Source organism: Neofelis nebulosa, chromosome 1 (assembly GCF_028018385.1).
Source record: "Neofelis nebulosa isolate mNeoNeb1 chromosome 1, mNeoNeb1.pri, whole genome shotgun sequence".
NCBI classification, from domain to species: domain Eukaryota; kingdom Metazoa; phylum Chordata; class Mammalia; order Carnivora; family Felidae; genus Neofelis; species Neofelis nebulosa.
The window spans coordinates 6810419-6830441 of NC_080782.1; positions in this window are offsets into that span (position 1 = coordinate 6810419).

The following is a 20023-nucleotide window of genomic DNA, read 5'->3' on the forward strand; positions in this document are numbered from 1 at the left end:
ATGGAAATTCCTCTAACATAGGTTCTTAGAAACCTTACCAGTCCATGGATACCACAGGTCCCTTTGCGCACTCTTTCTCCCATATCTTATTTTAAATCAATTTGCTGGCCCCTGGGTAGCTTAGTTGGTCAAATGCCCGAATCTTGGTTTTGGCCCAGGTCATGAACTCACGGTTCCTGGGTTCAGGCCCGCATTGGGCTCCATGCTGATCGTGTGAAGCCTGTTTGGGATTCTCTCTGTCTCTACCCCTCCTCTCTCTCTCTCTCTCTCTCTCTCTCTCTTCTCAAAATAAATAAATAAACTTTAAAAAGGAAAATAAATCAATTTTGTAATCAATAATGGCATATTAAAGCACATATGTGAACATTAAAATAACTCCTATTTTAGAAGCTAAGTGTGAAGTTATGGATTTTTTTCCTACGCTTTCAACGTGTTTAATTCCAATGAAATATAACTTTTGCTTACATTTAAAAAATAATTATTTCCTTTTCCTTTTTAGTCAATGATTGTGATGGGATAAAGTCCTTAAGTGTCTCCTGAGACAAATTTTATAAGCAAATCCTCCTTTCTAAGTTTATCCTTCACTCATTATCCAGATAGGTGAATGTTCAGCAATGAGTACCAAGTGCTGTTGGATGTTTACAAAGGTGAGGAATGGCAGAGACTGCAGACCATTTGACATGGCTGGTGGTAGCCTTGGTGAGGCACCCTTAAATGGAATTTCCAGAGAACCAGTGGATTGAAGGATTAATAAGATAGGGAAAATTAAGGGAGGGAGCAGAGCTACATCAAGATTTTAGCCGTGAGGCTGAGAGGTAAAACCACAATTTTAAGCAAACAGGGAACCAAAAGAAAGCACTGATTTTTCATTTTGCTCTTTCTTAAGATGACGGGTCCTTGAGGATATTTACAGTTTTTATTGTAGGACTCAGTAGAGACAGAGGTTGGCAATATAGGATGTAGTAAAGACAGAAAAGAGATCAAGGTCCCTTGACTAAGGGTAAATGAACTTCCTATTGAAGGGTTTGGTCTAGACACCAGAAAGGGCATCCCTTTCGTTATAATAGGAAATGAGAGTAAATAGTATTTGAGAGTAAATATCAAATAGAACATTAAACCTAACTTGGCAAAAATATGAATCTTAAAGTATTGACAAAATGAAAGGAAATAAAGGACAATGTAGAGAATGTTTACCAAATTGGAGGACCTGCACTAGAAAAGTAAGGAATAAGATGGGAACAATTCCTATCTCTTGCTCTTCCAAGAGAAGACAAATACAAAGAAATAGAAATATGTAGGAAGCACAGCACTCCATGGCTCACCAGGAGGCCTTGCTGCAGAAAGGCCTTCTTTCTGCATCCCCTCAGATGTCCTTCTTTCTTTTCTCCCGATGAAAGAAGCAAAAGGATGTTGGCATACCTTTAATGAATTCAAAGCCCCTCTATTCCAAGAATATAGTCCTACCTTCTCGACACGCCTCATACTTCTTTGACACAATGCAAATAGATAAATCTTCTTAATGCAGTCACATTGGCCACTTTTTGTCAGGGCATATATAAAGATCGTCCACCTTACATCATCCATTTTATAGCTACGTAATGTACATTCTGTGAGTGAACCCACAAATCTATGAGTATAAGTAAAACATAAATGTAATATTTTCACTTGCATTCAATTGCTTTGACAAGTAAAGCTAATGGGTTAGTTTAACGTTCCAAGAGAGTCTGTGGGGAGTGAACAAGTACAATAATAGAGTGACCTTTCAAAGCTGTTCCTACGGCGCATACAAATTCCTGCAGTATCTATTTTCTAACTGGGTTTACCTCATCTCAAAAATATGATGGAAAACATGAGGTTCAAAACGTCTTTTTATTGTCTTCGCTCTGTGTTAAATTGTTACCAGCGTTGATTAAAAGCTCCAACACTAACAGAGAAGCCAAATCATGAAAATTTCACACTTGAGACTATCAGCATTTATGAGGCTCTGGTTTGGAAATACTCAGTTTTCCCAGCTTGCATTGTGCCACAGAAGACTGTCCACCTCCACCAAACATTATTTGGACATTAGTATCTAAAGAAGTATTTGTTATCTAGATAGTCATTATTTTTCAAGCATAAAGTAAATAATGTTAGTAATTTTTTTTCTGGTGGTCTTTATTAATATTACATTTTATTTCTTTTTTTGTTTGTTTTTGTTATTTATTTATTTATTTATTTATGAAATTTACATCCAAATTGGGGCGCCTGGGTGGCTCAGTCAGTTAAGCGTCTGACTTCAGCCCAGGTCATGATCTCACAATTCGTGAGTTCGAGCCCTGCGTCAGGCTCTGTGCTGACAGCTTGGAGCCTGGAGCCTGCTTCGGATTCTGTGTCTCCCTCTCTCTCTCTGCCCTTCCCCCAGCTCATGCTCATACTCTGTCTCTGTCAAAAATAAATAAATAAATTAAATTTACATCCAAATTAGTTAACATATAGTGCAACAGTGATTTCAGGAGTAGACTCCTTAGCGCCCCTTACCCATTTAGCTCATCCCCCCTCCCACCACCCCTCCAGGAACCCTCTGTTTGTTCTCCATATTTATGAGTCTCTTCTGTTTTGTCCTCCTCCCTGTTTTTGTATTATTTTTGTTTCCCTTCCCTTAAGTTCATCTGTTTTGTCTCTTAAAGTCCTCATATGAGTGAAATAATATGATACTTGTCTTTCTCTGACTAATTTCACTTAGCATAATACCCTCCAGTTCCATCCACGTAGCTGCAAATGGCAAGATTTCATTCTTTTTGATTGCCGAGTAATACTCCATTGTATATATATACCACATCTTCTTTATCCATTCATCCCTCGATGGACATTTGGGCTCTTTCCATACTTTGGCTATTGTTGATAGTGCTGCTATAAACATGGGGGTGCATGTGTCCCTTCGAAACAGCACACCTGCATCCTGTGGATAAATGCCTAGTAGTGCAATTGCTGGGTCGTCGGGTAGTTCCATTTTTAGTTTTGTGAGGAACCTCCATACTGTTTTCCAGAGTGGCTGCACCAGCTTGCATTCCCATACATTTTATTTCTTAATGTTTTTCTGCATGAATGACAGGAGTCTACTGAAGATCTAGGCCATGGTCCATACCAAAATTCCCAAGTATAAGTACTTTGTGAAGTAGAACTGTAGTTAGCAGCATTTATCCGTACTCCCCCCATGTTACCCCTGACACACACACACACACACACACACAATATTCGAGGAATAAAACAAAGATAAGGTGTAGAAAACTGTCGAAAAATGAACTCAAGTAAAAGGATGAGGTAATACCAGAAATTCAGGAGTCCCGTGGACGCGCATGGTCTCGTAAAGGCAAGGTGGAAAAACATCAGAACAGGTGTAGTAGCTATTATTTGAGAGGTAAGGACTATTACCCGTGTGTGCAAAGGTAGCCAATCCACCTACAGGGTGCAGGATAGATAAGGCTCACCTACCATTAGAAGGTGGCACCATTGGAAGAGCCATTGGCTTTTCAAATAATTTGTTGTTACAATCAGCAATTCACTCAACTCTTTGAAGCTTAGTTTCTGTATCTACAGAATGCCAGGGATTGATTAGATATTTTAGGAGCTTCTAATATATATAAACCCATTTACATGTATATATATTTGACTTACTAAAATTTTTAGAACATTTGCCTCTGTTTATAAGGGATATTGGTCAGTGGATTTCTTTGTGCGAAATTTCTTTTTCTGGTTTGGATACCAGAAGATTTAGTATCATAGAATGAGTTGAGAAGCACTCCCTCCTTTCCAATTTTCTAGGATAGTTTGCATGGATTTAGTATTACATCTTCCTTAGGTGTTTCTTAGAATTTTCATTGAAGCCATCTGGACCTGGTGCTTATGGGAAGGATTTTAACCACAAATTCAACTCCTCTGATATGTAAAGTTCCACTCAATTTTTTATTTCTTCTCATATATGTTTAGTTATTTATTTAAGTAATTGTTCAATTTTATCTAAGCTAAAAAATTTATTGTTGCAAAATTAATTGTATTATTTCCTTAAAATTCTTTTGATACTTAAAGATTTTATAGTGATATCCCGTTTTTGAGTATTTTGATAATTCTTATCTTCTCTTTTCTGCCTACACTGTCTAGCTAGAAGTTTATCAATTTTATTGATATTCTTAAAGGACCAGATTGCTTATTTCATAGATGATTTCTTTTGTTTTCCTGTTATCCAATTCATTACTTTTGCTTTTTATCTTTATTATTTTTTTCTACTTAGTCAAGTTTGATTTGTTTGATGTGATGTTTTCCTAGTTTCTTAAGGTAAAAGCTGAAGTCACAGATTTTAGGCCTTTCTCTTTTTCAATCAAGAATTTGTTAGTGTAAAATTCCCTATGTATACTGCTTTAGCTGTGTTTTTATTTTCTTTCAGTACAAAGTAATCTTTAATTTCCCTTTTGGTTCCTTTTTGCCTGGTGGGTTTTTCAGAAATATATTTAGGTTCCAAATGTTTGGTGATATTTTTTCTGATGCTTTTCTGTTAGTATTTTACAATTTATTTTCGTTTGAGTTCTAAAGCATACTTTGTATCATTGAAATCCTTACAAATTTATTGATGCTTGATATTGGCTTACCACATGATTTATATTGGTAAGTATTCTGTGTTCACTAAGACTGTATTCTAATGTATGTAATGTTCTAGAAATGTCAGTCAGTTCAAATTTGCTGCAAGTTTGGTCCTTGATTTTCGGCCTCCCTGGTCTATCAGTTACTGGGGGATGGGTGTTGAAGTCTTTACTATAATTGTGTATGTGTTTCTCTCCTTTCTATGGCCCTGAAATTGGGTGTATGGATGCATAAATTATTGAGTCATCTTCATGATTAGACACCTGAAGGTAATCAGAAAAAGTGAACAGAAACCTATTATCTCAGTTGCCCTTGACTGAAGTTCAGCATATTTAAAAAGAAGGTGTTCTCTCTTGTTTTTGGTTTGTTTGTTTGTTTGTTGTTGTTTTTTTTCCTGTTGAATTCCTTGAGTTCATAGAAAAAAATTGATGATTATGGAGAAGCAATTTAAGTTTCTGGGGGAAGTCCTGAGGGCAGGTGGAGGAGTCAGCATAATGGGGAGGGCTCTCCTGAGAGTTGGGATGAAGAGGTTGTCCAGTGGCAGGGTGGCCAAAATGGGACCTTGCAGAGCCGAAATATCAAAGATGGAACGGGTATTATCTGTGGATGTATGGCATAAATATTTCCCATATTGCTCCTCAAATCTACATTAAAGTCTGCTTTTATGTCAGTGCTCCCTGTTCAAATAGCATCTTTTTGCTCAGTTCAGAAAAGTTTTCAGTTTCAAGTCTGAGTCACCATGGTGATGCTGAGACGAGGCCCGCGTGCAAGAACGTGGTCAGTGTTGGCCATCACAATGGGGGTGCCTGAGAGTTTAAGATAATTTAGGAAGCTTTGGACTTTCCCAAACCATGCAATTTAGGTCTGGTGGCATTCACATCTGTCCCAGGTGGGAGACAAAATTTCAGCAAAGACAAAGATTTTTCATCATTAAACACGTTAGATTTGCCTTTTTCCGGAAGTGAGTACTATGAGAAAGAAATTTAATTTAACTTTTTTTAATTTAAAATAAAATTCCTATAAAATGTACTGCTTTCTATGCTCACTATAGGAAATCTCAAAGGTAAGGCATACCACTGGTGACATTGAATAATTTGCCATTTGTCTGGTCAGATGTTTTCTGGTTATAGTTTCGAGAACCACAATATATAGGTTTATACATTTATTACGCTAGGATTTCCACACATATGCCTACAATGACTCATAGGGTCATTTGAAGGAAATTTACATTTAGCCGAAGGAAGCCCTTAGAGCCTTTACTTACAGGGTTTGAGTTTTCTTTACAGCTTTCCATATGCCCGGACTTTAACAATCTGTCACACAGATTAAAAAAAAAAAAAAATCATTTGCAATTGCCCAAATTTGCTTCAGCATGGAGAAAATCTACCCGGAAATGTTTGGAGAGAATTAAAATGCAAACCAGCATGTTAGGGCACACTGAGTATGAATTAAAGTATGCTACCTTCTTTAAATGGGAATTTTCTGAGGAACAGTGGGGCTCTTTTCTAAAGTCAGTAGTATTCACTGAGCTACAGGATCCTTGAGTCATTCAGGGCAACATGTGGGGAGCTGCCAGGGGAAAATGGGAATGGGTGTGTTGCCAGCAGTGAAATGCCCCCTGAGATGGAATAGCCTCAGAATAAAGGGTAAAATAAGTAAGAGCTACTAGTAACTTAGAGAAGTCTTGAAAAACTCTTCAAATTCAAAACCCATCATCCATTGGGGAATTGGGACTAGTTATGGACAATACAACTTTCCTGAATCTGAAATGTACAAATGAAGTTTAGAAACTGGCCAGACAAGGGGTATCTGGGTGGCTAAGTCGGTTACATGTCCAACTCTTGATCTCCTCTCAGGTCCTGATTTCCATGGGTTGTGGCATTGAGCCCACGTGGGGCTCTGTGCTAATTGCACAGAACCTGCTTAGAATTCTCTCTCCCCCTGTCTCTGCTCCTCCCCTGCTCAAGCTCTCTCTCTCTCTTGCTCTCAAAATAAATCAATACACTTAAAATAAAAGGAAGACAGAAAGTCCCAATTCCCAGAAACCGATATATGGGAAAGGTTAAGGCACTGGATTCATGCCTGGGGTAATACAGCTTCATTATTAGGCCCATTATTTCACTTCTCCGAGCATCGGTCCTTCATCTAGGAGACAGAGATAATGATGATGCCTCCTGATGAGGTTGCCATAAGACTAATGAAACAAAATACGAGTGTAAAAATATGCAGAACTAATCACTGCTCAAAGTCAATGTTCAATAAATGTTTGCTCTTATGACGAGCCAATTCCTGACCAGAGGAAGAACCTTCAATACCTTCTCAACTGGCTATGTGTGTGTAAATGTATCCCTTCTTGCCAGTCCACATAGAGCGGGGATCGTTCAACAGTGCCTGGTTAGTGGACTTCATGGCTCGGATGAAGCGTGCTTTTCTCTGGCCGAAGTACATGATAAACTATCACTGTCATGTGATGGTGAATTGTCAGTAAAATCTAAGGTTCATTTAACTCAGCTTTTGATTGATAGTCACATTTCAAAGTTCCCTAGTTTTCAGAAAGGCACCAGAAGCCACCCACCCCTGCACCTCCTGGAAGGGTGACCCTGGTCTCAGTGGGGTAGAAAAGTGCTCGATGACTACACCGGGGTTGACATGTTGGTGGTGGTTCTCGCCCTCTGCCAGCCCAGGTGACCTCCTCCTGGGCTTGGCCTTAGGACTTCCTGGGAGCCAAGGACAACTTGGGGTGAAAAGTCTGATTCCCAACTCTCTCATTTGTCTACACAGCACAGACGCTTTACGGGAGAGCTGAGTGCCAGCCCGCACCTAGAAACGCTGTCCACATTCACAGGGGACATGTTTTTCACACCCTGCTCTTCTCAGGATGCCATTTTTATCATTCATAATTCTCCACCTATACACAGGAAAGAAATACAAAATAATCGGAAGAGAAATATTATTTGCATCATTTGGGATTTCCAAACAAATCATTGAAGGAAGGAAGGAATAAGTGAATTTGTCTCTGATCCACTGACACATTTCTGGCATTGAGGACAGTGCCTGGCACAAAAAAAACGAGCTCAAAACCACCACGTGCCTGAATCACTGGATAAGTGATGTGGTCTGAGCACAAGCCTAAGGGTAAGTGTAATGCCGGCCATTTCCCCATGATGACAGTGCTTTGAGGATCCAAAGGTGATTAAGACACGATCCCTGCCATCAAGCAATTAATTCTCCTGAATTACACTGTCCAAGCTGTGGTTTTAAATCACTGCCTTAAGTTGTCATTTACATACCAAAATTCCACCCACTGAAAATGTACCATTCAGTGAGTTTTAGAAAATTGAGGGAGTCACGCAATCTTTATAGCACAACTCAGTTTTAGGTTTCTTGTGTCTGTTTTTCAGCTAATCCCTATTGCTAACCAAACCCTTCGCCCGGATAACCACGAATCTGGTGGCTGTCTCTATAATTGTGCTGTGTCTAGACATTTCATATTAGTAGAATTCTACAGTGGACAGTCTTTGTGACTGGCTTCTTTCCCTTAGCATAGTCGTGTGGAGGCACTTCTGTGTTGTTGCACGTATCACTAGTTTGTTCTGTTTTGTTGATGAGTAATATTTGCAATATGTGGCTATTCTTCATATTGTTTCTCTATTTACCGATGGATGCACGTGATTTTGACTGTCATGAATAATGCCACTGTCAGAGTCCACCTGCAAGTCTCTGTGTGAACATAGGCTTGCATTTCTTGTGGGTTAGACTCGGGATGGAATCGTTGGGCCACTTGATAAGTGTATGTTTAATACTGTAAAAAGCTGCCAAACTGTCTTCCAAAGTGTCATTCTACATTCTTAACAGCAATAAAAAACAGGTCTAGTTGTGTTTTTTTGTAATATAAGTCCTTGTTAGCACTTCGTAAACTCCATCTTTTATTATTATTATTATTATTATTATAGCCTCCCTAGTGTGTATATAGGAGTATTTCATTGTGACTTCAACTTGCATTTCCCAACTGACTAATGTTGGTGTACGTATTTTCATGTGCTTATTAGCTATTCTCATACCGTCCTTTGTGAAATTATTTTACTTATTTTTTAACTTGACAAATTTTTTGAATTACAGTTATTGAATCGTAACAGGTCTTTATATATTCTGGCTATGCATTCTTTACCAGGTGAATGAGTCACAAATATTTTCTTCTAATTTGATGAAGCGCAGTTATCAGTATCATTTTATAGATAACGGCTTATAGGGCCACATCTAAAAAGTCCTTGCCTGTTCTGAGATACAATCAATTTCCTCCTGTTTTATTGTAGAAGCCAGGAAGTTTTAATCAGTTACAGTCCTGTAGTCATCAGTCGCCCCTTAAACTTTTGTCTTTTCTCTCATCTACCACTTGTTCTTTGACAATTCTTTCTCAGATTTTTGTAACCCAAGAATGATTGGGATTCCTGTCTTTATTTTATTTTATTGATTGATTGATTGATTGATTGATTGATTTTTTCCCTGTCTTTATTTTAAATAGAGCGACTGTTGCTGGAGACCAGCTCCAACAACAAGGGGTTCCCGAAGGAAGAACTGCGTCGGTGAAAATAAAACAAAACTGAAATAAAAAACTAGAAAATAAAAAACTAAAGTAAAAAACTAAAACTAAAATAAAAAAACTAAAATAAAAACAAAAAATAAAAATGGACACAGACAACGCAGTGGGTTGAACTGGCCGATTTATTGTAGCAAACGTGGCATTATTTATGCTAGTGATTTGCTTGCGGCATACGACATCTATGTTTTTCTAACATTACCTGATTTTGACAATGTTCCTATGTGTAAACAACCTTTAAGAAATAACATGGTGGGGGCGCCTGGGTGGCTTGGTCGGTTAAGCGTCCGACTTCGGCTCAGGTCATGATCTCATGGTCCGTGAGTTCGAGCCCCGCGTCGGGCTCTGTGCTGACAGCTCAGAGCCTGGAGCCCGTTTCAGATTCTGTGTCTCCCTCTCTCTCTGACCCTCCCCTGCTCATGCTCTGTCTCTCTCTGTCTCAAAAATAAATAAACGTTAAAAAAAATAAATAAATAAATAACATGGTGATTTTCCCCTAACTTTCCCTCATACCCTTTGATTATAGATTAATTTCTTACATTATTCCATTATGCATCTGCACTTACCTATAATTATTAGTCTATAAAACATTTGCTTTGCTGTTCTCGTGAAAAGCCCTCCATTTCTCAACACCTCAAGTGGAAGAGTGACAGGGACACGACCTCCTAACCACATGAGGCCAGAAGAACAATGTGTCTGCCTCGGTCCGAGGTGCCAGAAAGGGGCCGAAAAGGCCTTAGAAACCCATGCCTCATCCATTCTCAGAGAGACAATGCACCGAGGAACTAATGAACAATTCTGTAGCTTAACAATTCTGTAGGTTCAGTCATCATCTGGAATGCCTCCGGGGGGCCAGGTGGGCCTAGGGGTTGAAGTCACCTGTGCCCAGAGATACACTCCTTAGTTGCCAGAGTGGGGCTTTCAAATCCATATGTCTCTCCTTTACAGGCCCTCTTTGCTGGCAAATGCATGAGGCTATCCTTCCTGCAAGAAAGAAGAGTCTCCATAGGGGATGGCAAGGGCTAAACGTAGGCCGCACAATTTCTTGCGGAACCTTATTTTCTTCCCTAACGGTTCTTTTCCCAGGGGGCCTGCCGAGGGCCATTCCCCGACAGACAGATGATACCCCAGGTACTTTTAAGGCCAAATTACCTAAAAGCCAGAGGACAAGAAGCTTCACTGTCGGGGGCCGCCCTGCAGTCACCAATCCGTCCACAGCCCGGGGCCCTGCCACTCGGGCTGGGATAGCTCGGCTTCCAGCAAACTATCTTTCGTTTTTGTTTGCTTCCTGTCTCTGTCATAGCGAGACATTTCCTTGATGCAGTGGCAGCCCCCACCATGTATGACAGCCAGGCTCCCCCCGGGGACCATAGACCGCAAAGGCACGTCTCTATTAATCTAGAAGAAACACATGTGGTATAAGCATTTATATATTATGGTGAGAACACTGAAGATGTACTCCTTTAGGAAATTTCAAATGTACAATACAGTATTAACTATAGTTAGTCCCCACGCAGTGCCTATAATCTCTATAATTTACTCCTCCCTCGTAACCAAACTATTGTATTCTTTGGCCAACATCTCCCCATTTTCCCCACCCTCAACTTCTGGCAACCATAATTTTATCTCTGCTTTTATGAACTAAACTTTTTTATATTCCGCACCTAAGTGGAATCCTGCAATATTTGTCTTTCTGTGTCTGGCTTATTTCACTCAGCCGAACGTCCTCCAGGTTCAGACGTGGAAACAAGGGGCCGCTGATGGATAAATGATACACACATGATCTGTGGTTTGAATTTAAAATATGCAGCAAGAAGAGGACAGAGAGGCAAAGGGAAAGAGAGTGGGATGCAGGCATGGTGTCAGTAGTTCGGCTGAGCGGAGAGGGAGAGAACCAAGCTGTCAGGTGTGGGAGTGGCTGATTCCAGCAGGAAGCCCAAAATGAGCAAGGCAAGCCTCCACTTCCCCGATGCAAATGCACATCAGTCCCTATTCAGGTGCGTCAGTGAGACGCGGGGTCGTTTTACTTCTGAAAAATCCCAAACAAAAGGCTCCAGAAACTTCACGGGCCCTGAGGCAGGGAAGGGCTCCGAGTGGAACAGTACTAGGCACTGAGTCAGAGTGGAGATGTGTCTTCTGGGTTTTCTGTTCATTCTCCCCACGAGGAGACCTCAACAGGGTCGGAACCCTGACTCCTCACAGGAGGCCTGCGACGTTCTTGGGTTTTCTCTTTCCTTCTGGCACTTCTACCTTTGCTGATGATGTCCTCGTTGATCAAAGTGACTCAGCAGAAGGAAGGTGTCTGTAACCAGCACTCCGTGCTCTACCCCAGAGATGCACAGGCAAAATAGCCCGGGCTCACCAATAACTACATGAGCCACAGCTTGTAGCTGAGCGTCCCAGGCGGCTGACACGTGGAGCCAGATGGATTTTGCTGGAGGGTGACCAGCTTAAGAATGACACAGCTTTCAGTCTGGAGGTGATAAGGTCAGTGCCTTATGCAGAGACACGGTTTACTTGGTTCATCCATTCTTCCCTGTGGAAATCTAGCACAGATCTGGCATACCTTACAAGGTACTTCTACGTTTCAGCAAAATGGAATATGCCATCATTTCAAGATCTTGGAAGAAAACCCACTGGTGCCCTCATCTATGAACAATCCTCACAAGATTTTGTCAAATTACTCTGACGGTAGGTAAGAAGCACATCAGAATAAGCTTCGATTCTTAACACTGTACAATTAAAATTAAAACTCTAAAAAGGTAGGAGTAGACATCTGTCTACATAAGCAATTCAAGGAGATCGGAAATATGGAATGAAGAGAAAAATTTTAAAACTGCCTTCGTGTGCACCTGCTAATTTGAAATTTTGCTTTGTTAAACAAAAACAAAATGACATAAGGTTTTTTATTCAGGTAGAGAGAAGAACGTAGCAATGAGAAATAAAAAGGAATTACTGAAATAAATGTCCAAAGGCAGTGGGAACATGTGGCATCTTCTGATAGCCTGCAGTCGCTTCAAAGTAAATCTTAAGTTTTTGTAGAAGGAAGGGGAAATTAACATGCATATGGCAGGACTGGAGCACGTGATTTATTTGGGCATGTACCGACATTAGTCTTGCTGCCACAGGAGAGCTAAGACAAAGTCTACATAAGACCTTCAGAACTGCACCTCTTTCTTCAAACTTGAATGTCTTTCTCAGACTTTCTGACGTACTTTCGAATACACATATAATAAATGACTTTCCCCAAAGTATTACAGCCCTGGGTATGGTAATTAGAGGGAAACAAATTGCAGTGGTCATTTAGTAAAATGATGAATTGGTCAGAACCAATGAGAGGCAGAAAACGCAACACTAAGACTGTGATGAATGGCTAAACGATGTAAAGCTTTTCTCTGAGATGCGGCTCGAGAAGAACTCGACTTCCAGCCACAACCGATAAACTCTTCAAGGTGGAACTGGGGATACACACGAGAGGTAGGGAGAGGTCTTTGTAAATTTTAATATATCATGTCAAGTACTTCATTCTATGGCAAAAAGAACATCGTTATTTCCTCAACAAATTGCACATATGTTTTTAAAAGTGTATCCTTGGGGCGCCTGGATGGCTCAGTCAGTTAATCCTCTCTTAATCTCGGTTCAGGTCATGATTTCACAGTTTGTGAGTTCGAGCCCCTCATGGGGCTCTGCACTGATGGCAAGAAGCCTTCTTGGGATTATGTCTCTCTGTCTCTCTGCCCCTCCCCTTCTCTCTCTCTCAAAATAGATAAATAAACAACAACAACAAAAATTCTATTCTAATTGTATTCTTTTTCTTGTTTTTTTTTTCTGGGAAATTACTTTTGACTTTTATTTTTTAAACACAATATCTTGTTTTAGGCTATCTTTCAATAAATATTGTATATTAATATATCCATTAAATATATAGGAATATTAAATATAAATAAAATATATTAACATTGAATGCTTTAGAATTTTATCATAACTTTACTTACTTATATTTACTTATATTTAACTAACTTACTTATATATCTTACTTATATTTACTTATATTTACTTATTTACTTATATTTACTTACTTATATTTACTTATATTTACTTACTTATATTTAACTCACTTATATTTACTTACTCATATTTAACTTACTTATATTTAACAAATATATTTACTTACTTATTTTTAACAAATATATCTAACTTACTTATATTTAACAATTATATCTTTATACCTTCCTTTATCTTCTAATTTTATGCCTTATTTTACTAAATGAATCACTTCTAATCAGTGAAAAGTTGAATTCTTAAAAATTCAATCTGTCTTTTTACTCCTTTTCTTAAAGTTTTTGCTTAAATTCCAGTTAGTTAACATACAATATAATATTAGTTGTAGGTGTACAATATAACGACTCAGCACTTCCATACAAAACCCAGTGCTCGTCATGACAAGTGTGCCCCTTCATCCCATCACTTGTTTCACCCACCCCTCCCCCACCTCCCCTCTGGACACCATCAGTTTGTTCTCTATACAGTGAAGAGTCTGTTTTCTGGTTTGCCTCCCTCTCTTTTTTTCCCCCATGTTCACCTCTTTTATTTCTTAAATTCCATATATGAGTGAAATCATATAGTATTTGTCTTTTCTGACTTATTTTGCTTTAGCATAGTACACTCTACTTGCACCCATGTCCTTGCAAACGGCAAAATTTAATTGTTTTTAACGACTGGAGTGATATCCCATTATATATATATTATATATATACATATATATAATGTGTGTTTATACTCCATTATATATATTCCATGATATATATATATATATATACTCCATTATATATATATATATATATATATATATATATGTATATGTGTGTGTGTGTATATATATATATATATATATTCCATCATATATGTTTATATAAATCTCACATCTTATTTATCCATTCATCAGATGATGGATACTTCAGCTTTTTCCAGAATTTGGCCAATGTTGACACTGCTGCTATAAACGTTGGGGTGCATGTACCTCTTTGGATTAGTGTTTTTGTATCCTTTGGGAAAATACCTGGTTCCTCAAAAAGTTAAGAATGGAACGACCCTGCTTTTTTATTTTAAAGCAAAATGCCGTTCCTTGAGTTCTTATTCTCTTCCCTACTTCTTTAAAGTTTTAAAATGCATTAAATTCCTCCACATCCCAACACACAACTTCGGTGACTTTGCACCACGAAATCACTTTTAATCTTATCCAGTGGAAACCACATTAAGATTATTAAAGAAAATAAGCTGACGGCACAAATTTCAAACATATTGTGAATCTAAAAGAGTTGGCTAATAAATGTGATTGTAAGAAGGGCAAAAATGCTATTTTTAGAGTATTAGTTAAAATCTCAATTTTTTGTTCAATATTGACTCATATGCTGTCGTGGAATGCATCAGAAAACTCAGATGTTTATTCCCAAAAGGCGAAGTAACAATTTAGAACTTGGCCTGGAAAAAAATCAGAGGCTTTAAAATTTTGACATACCCTGTTTTTCTGTATTTTTATCTTCATTTACTCTCTCTTACCAGCTCTTGCTAGATCAGCTCATTTCTGATTGTCTATCATAGTTTGCCCACCATATACCGTAAACCATATGCCATAAAGCTCATGACTTAGTGATCAACTAACTTCTACGCACGTGCGTGTGGGAGTAAGTCAGAAATATCTACTGACCTTCTAACATGTGCGACACAAAGACTAAGCACTCCCTCCCCCTCGCCCTCACTGTGAAATGGTAGCAGTGGCGGTAGTAATAGATAGCAATGTTATAATTCAATGCCAGTCTATGGCTGGGTTTGCCCAACTTCTTCCGAAAAGAGCTATGTAGTAATTATTTTCGACTCTGGGAGTCCATACAGTGTCATAGCAGCATGATGGCCCCTTCAGACAATGTGAAATGGAGGGGTGTGGCTAGATTTGGCCCATGGGCCATGGTGTGCCTACCCCAAGTCTAAGGCAATAACACAAAATTTGATGATACGTGGATGGTAACTTAATGTGTTCTGCAGCCAAAATGTGATTAAAAAAAAAAAAAAAAAACCAGATAAGATCTCTGTCAAGATGATTTCTGGAGGCTTCTTAAAAAAAAGAAAATAGGGGCGCCTGGGTGGCTCAGTCGGTTAAGTGTCTGACTTTGGCTCAGGTCATGATCTCGCGGTCCGTGAGTTCGAGCCCCGCGTCGGGCTCTGTGCTGACAGCTCAGAGCCTGGAGTCTGTTTCAGATTCTGTGTCTCCCTCTGTCTCTGACCCTCCCCTGTTCATGCTCTCTCTCTCACTGTCTCAAAAATAAATAAATGTCAAAAAAAATTAAAAAAAAAAAAATAGTGTTACAATTGCTGCCTCAGAGCAACTGCTAAGGTTTAATAGTAATTGGAGAAAATATAGGTATTCCAGGTAAGAAGGCTCACTTGTTTACCAAATATTTTCTGGGCCTAGACTGAGCCAGATAAAGAGTCAGAGGCTAATAAACAAAGGTAATGTCTGTGCTCTTGGGTGGATAACCAATACAAAGGAGTAGAAGGATCCAGCATGATCTCTCATCAACAAGGCCAATTGGACAAAGACACTGTTGGAACGGATACTAGAAAGACTAAGAAGCTAATATACCAAGACTATAATAAAAGCAAGAGCTGCTGTTCGTTAATTTCTGCAAGGATTATGAACTTTTCCCCAAGTCTGATGGCCCTGCGAGTTCCGAAGTTCATAATTTCCTTTGAACTGAGTGTAAGAGCTGACATCTCACATAGCAATGCAACTATTAGGCCAAAGTATGATAGGATGTTTACATTTAGACAAATGTAATAATTGCCATACTGCTGATCATAGGCTGGCCTTTCACAACATCAGACCTCTGTAATTAGAAGAATTTATCAACACCTTTATTTCTTTTATATTTATCTTTCACTGTATGTAGAAATACCACCTTACGTAGAACGTTAGTATATGTATAAGTACATTATGGATACCATCACTGCTCACCTGCTTTTATCTATCTATTATTTTGTAAGCATACAGAATTCTCTTCCTGTTAGGACTTTTCTGCAACCTAAATCCTCTCTTTCTTCTCACTAGTGGTGGGTATTTCTAAGTCCTGCTTTATGAGAGAAAAAAAAAAAAAAAAAGATGATCCTTTGCCCAGATTTCCATTCCTTTTGTTTCTTTGTTTTGTGTTTGATCAGTACAGTCATGGACTAGTAAACAAGCAGAGACATTTAAACAAGTTATTCTTTCCCTTCAAGTCATTTGAACTGATGCATGAACAGCCTGGAATTATCTTGATTTACTAGTACAGTATCTTTGGTGTTTCTCATAATTCTCCTACGAAAAGATGACATATGCCAATAGACTGGACTGAACTATTTTAGATACAAATATACCTGTATCCTTTCGAATAAACATCATCATCCATTACCAATAGTACCTTCTGGGACTTAGAAGAGATTCAAGCTGATTCAAATCAATCTCTTTCATTTGTATCTATTTTAAACTGTAAAACTATGTGTGGGTAAAATTATCCACAGAAGCGACAGAGTAATAAAGACTAATACTTGAAAATGCATAGGAATTCAACTATTTGTACTCATTATTGAAGTAACTGAAAGTAAATTACATCAGCTGTCTGTCACTTACAAAAAGGTTCACGTCCCCACCTCCCCCAGGGTTACTGCAAAAAAAGCCATAGACATGCAGTGAATGTCAGCTCAAGCTCTGTGATTGAATAAAATATTATCAAAATTAATCTTCATTTAAAAGTAGAAACGTAGAGCCAATTTCCATGTCTCTTACTCATTTTTTTTTTCATGCTTATATGAAGAAAATGGAATTTTCTTAGCTTATTCAGGTAATTAATTATATCTAAATACGGATACCTTTAGATAAGTCCCCCAGAGATGTTAAAAATGTTACCATACGCCACTATTTCTCATAGCTTTCTCTACTATGGCTATTATAACAAATGATCAAAAAGTAATTCAATGATTAATTTTAAACTTTTGAATTATGGCTCACAAATGAGATACTGGCTGGTGACTCATGCAGCCTTGTTGATGAATGTTTAGTGTTTTGGGTGCCATAGTCTACATTTAAACTTTCCTTATCAAATATTCTTCTATAACATATTAAAAGCAACTCTGAAAAGATAAGAAACACGTGAACATCACACACAAGATAAAAGGGGCCGATGGGGCGCCTCGTGGCTCGGTCATTTGAGCGTCTGACTTCAGCTCGGGTCGTGATCTCCCGGTTTGTGAGTTTGAGCCTCGCATTGGGCTCGCTGCTGTCGGCACAGAGCCTGCTTCGGGATCTTTTGTCCCCCTATCTCTCTGTCCTCCCCTCACTCCCCACCCCCGCTCATGCTCTCTCTCTCAAAAATAAATAAACATTAAAAAAAAAAGATAAAAAGGGGCCTAGACAACAAGGTAAAGGCCCTGATAAGCTATCAGCATTCTGACTTCACTACTTTTCTATGAACAAGAGTGAATAGTTCATTAAAACTCTGTTTTCAAGCAAAGTTGCCGGAGGATAGAGTTTCGGTTCTGCTCTGGATAATCTTTAGGAACTTACTTTATTTGGCATTTTATTTGGTCACTTTCTTGTCTTCAAATCTAATCAATGAAAGGCTTAAATATCTGTAAGTTAAAAAAAAAAATTGATATCCTTGGCCTCCTGAAATTAAAGGACCCAGGGAATAGGGAATTTTCAGAACTGACCATGGACCTATGAATGCTGACTCTACCCATAAGGATTTGTTCGGGCCTTCCGGTTATGCCTTAGGACTTTTAGGCAACGTGATCCTAGGAAGGGAGCCCTAGCTGGGTGACACGTGAATTCAACTTCATCCCGCGGCACCTCCCCTGGCAGGTGAACACTCTGTGGCTGGGAACGAGAAGATGCAGGAGGCAGATGGTCGGGGAGGTCTTCAAGTCCTGAATCCTGTCATTTTCTCTTCCTGGCAACTTGCGGAAGGTGTGGAGGGTGGCAGACCCACAGAGGACGCTTGTCATACCAGTCCGTTACTCCCCAGCACCACAGCATCGTCCAGGGCCAGCCCCTCGGAACTGGAACTCTAGATGATATATTTCCCAGGGCTGGGCGCGCCCAGAGCTGAGCTTCTCCCAGCACACCTTTCCATCCTGACCTGCCCCTGAGTCCAGGGTCTTCCTGACCACTCTGACGATGCAGCAGAATCAGTCCGGAAATGAGCCCCATCATCCAGAGCAAGCGGGAAGGACCCAGAGCATGCTGACCCTTCCTGATGAAGTTAACGGTGCTGACTATTCCTGCCAAGCTCTGGCGTTGGGCAAGTCTAAATTTCATCTCTGTACACTCAGAAAGGTCACTTCCTTATTGGGTATGATCTTGGAAAGCAAATAAATAAGGAGCGCAGCACGAGGCAGGAAGGACAATGAAACACTGAATGCCCCCTATTTTACTTTGTAAGACCAAATTCCAGTCAAGAGAACCAGAGACACATGAACCCACTGAGTGAAATCAAATTATGTGATTTACCCTTTGCATGTTAATCTTGATCTGGGGAGCAATTGCCTATGAGAAACTGGGAGCACTAATTCCTAATCAAACTTAGAATGAGGCTAAATGCACAATATCACTCTTACACTTCTGACTTTGCTAGAAAGATTGTATTTAGAACGCCCTATTAATTTGGAGCGCTGCCCCATGGTGGTCAGCTGGGGTAAATAAATAAACCAGGTAAGCAGAATAATGGTTATAAGCGCTTCTCACCGGTGATTCTGTTTCACTGCCGAGAGAAATTTTCTAGTGAAAAACAGAGTTAATGAGCTACTGGGCTCATCTTGATACTCTCCATTCTCTGGAATAAGCTGAGAGGAAGGTAGTCAACCAGGCGGATTATCCCAATTTTACCGCCTCACTAATACTCAGTTGCCTGTTCCTGTCATGCGTCCGGGGCACCCCCTTTTTTTGCTTCATCCCTTCAACATTTTCACAGCTGGCACTCCTAGGCATGCCACTGAGCTCCCATCCTGTGTAGGAAAGAAACACACAACCACTTAAAATGGTGTTAAAGCAGGCAGCTCATCAAATTGTTTATCTTCCAGTTTTGGTCATTCCTCTTCCAACTCTCTGTCCCCTGGCCTCATCACGGTTGATGTGGGGCTTGTGTTTCCTCACACCAGCCCCAGCCGTGCCCCCTGTTGTCCTCATTAACCACCACTCCCCCTCCACCTTTGCCCAACTGTGAAAATTGTTGATCTGATGATCACGGTCTACTTTTTCGTACAGATGTAGGGGCTGGTCCAGTCCCTCTTCGTGTGGCCTTGGACAAAGTAGTTAATCAAACTGTGTCTGAAGGAGACGATAATCCCAGTGTCTTGAGGTGGCTGAGAAGATGAAATGAGTCTGTGCGTGCAAAGAACTGACTTCTACCTGTATGTCGTTGCCTATCATCGAGCGCTCCCTGTCCCTCCCCCCACCCAACAATGTGTTTTGCTCCTGCCTTTTCCGGGCATCCTTAACAACTTCATTGCTTCAATTTTATGCCTCCCTTCTATCTTGCAGGCTTTCTTTGAAACCTCAGCTCCCGCTGGCTTCTCATTTCCTTGAACTTCTACAAAGATGATGGCTTCTAACTTTACAGCTGATTTATTCTTCCCATAGTCCTCAATCTGTGTTGGCTTCATTCAGGGATGTCTCTAGGCAAAACCAGATTATATGATGTGGTTTTCATCGGCCTGAGTAGGTGCTGGGTATGCACCTTAGTCCCTTAGTGCCCTCTTCTGTTGGTAGGCTCTCCTCCTCTT